Source organism: Anomaloglossus baeobatrachus, unplaced genomic scaffold (genome assembly GCF_048569485.1).
Source record: "Anomaloglossus baeobatrachus isolate aAnoBae1 unplaced genomic scaffold, aAnoBae1.hap1 Scaffold_3105, whole genome shotgun sequence".
NCBI lineage: Eukaryota > Metazoa > Chordata > Amphibia > Anura > Aromobatidae > Anomaloglossus > Anomaloglossus baeobatrachus.
The window spans coordinates 1-1,403 of record NW_027442517.1 but is presented as its reverse complement, the minus strand read 5'-3'; the positions used below and the strand labels follow the sequence as shown (position 1 = coordinate 1,403).

The window sequence follows — 1,403 nt, the reverse complement described above, 5'->3', positions numbered from 1 at the left end:
ACCGAATACAAGCCAAAACAGTTGGGACCCACCCACACAAAAACCGTTGCGCCAAACAGGTCAGGGTACCTAAGCCTGGAAAAACCTATACGATCTCCCCGTCGGGGAATTGAACCCCGGTCTCCCGCGTGACAGGCGGGGGATACTCTCCACTATACTAACGAGGAGCGGCTTGTGCCCAATTGGAGGCATCTTTTCGTTTTCAGCTTAGCAATTCAGGTCAATAAGAAGACAATTCTATTAACTGCCCCCGAAATACACCAAGAGTTGAAAAGATCAACGGAATCTATAAGATTCATGCAAAGATCACAAGACATGTACACCGAATACAAGCCAAAACAGTTGGGACCCACCACACAAAAACCGTTGCGCCAAACAGGTCAGGGTACCTAAGCCTGGAAAAACCTATACGATCTCCCCGTCGGGGAATTGAACCCCGGTCCTCCCGCGTGACAGGCGGGGATACTCTCCACTATACTAACGAGGAGCGGCTTGTGCCCAATTGGAGGCATCTTTTCGTTTTCAGCTTAGCAATTCAGGTCAATAAGAAGAAATTCTATTAACTGCCCCCGAAATTACACCAAGAGTTGAAAAGATCAACGGAATCTATAAGATTCATGCAAAGATCACAAGACATGTACACCGAATACAAGCCAAAACAGTGGGACCCACCACACAAAAAACCGTTGCGCCAAACAGGTCAGGGTACCTAAGCCTGGAAAAACCTATACGATCTCCCCGTCGGGGAATTGAACCCCGGTCTCCCGCGTGACAGGCGGGATACTCTCCACTATACTAACGAGGAGCGGCTTGTGCCCAATTGGAGGCATCTTTTCGTTTTCAGCTTAGCAATTCAGGTCAATAAGAAGAAATTCTATTAACTGCCCCGAAATACACCAAGAGTTGAAAAGATCAACGGAATCTATAAGATTCATGCAAAGATCACAAGACATGTACACCGAATACAAGCCAAAACAGTTGGGACCCACCACACAAAAACCGTTGCGCCAAACAGGTCAGGGAGTACCTAAGCCTGGAAAAACCTATACGATCTCCCCGTCGGGGAATTGAACCCCGGTCTCCCGCGTGACAGGCGGGGATACTCTCCACTATACTAACGAGGAGCGGCTTGTGCCCATTGGAGGCATCTTTTCGTTTTCAGCTTAGCAATTCAGGTCAATAAGAAGAAATTCTATTAACTGCCCTGAAATACACCAAGAGTGAAAAGATCAACGGAATCTATAAGATTCATGCAAAGATCACAAGACACTGTACACCGAATACAAGCCAAAACAGTTGGGACCCACACACACAAAAACCGTTGCGCCAAAAAGGTCAGGGTACCTAAGCTGGAAAAACCTATATACGATCTCCGCCCGTCGGGATTGAACCCCCGGTCTCCC

At 47.7% G+C, this 1,403-nt stretch overlaps 1 non-coding gene across 1 annotated transcript; it reads right to left on the bottom strand.

Annotated features, from left to right (window-relative positions):
* Positions 1–414: 414 nt before the first annotated feature.
* Positions 415–487, bottom strand: TRNAD-GUC (transfer RNA aspartic acid (anticodon GUC)). The gene has a single exon. It is a non-coding gene; the product is annotated as a tRNA-Asp (tRNA).
* Positions 488–1,403: the final 916 nt, after the last annotated feature.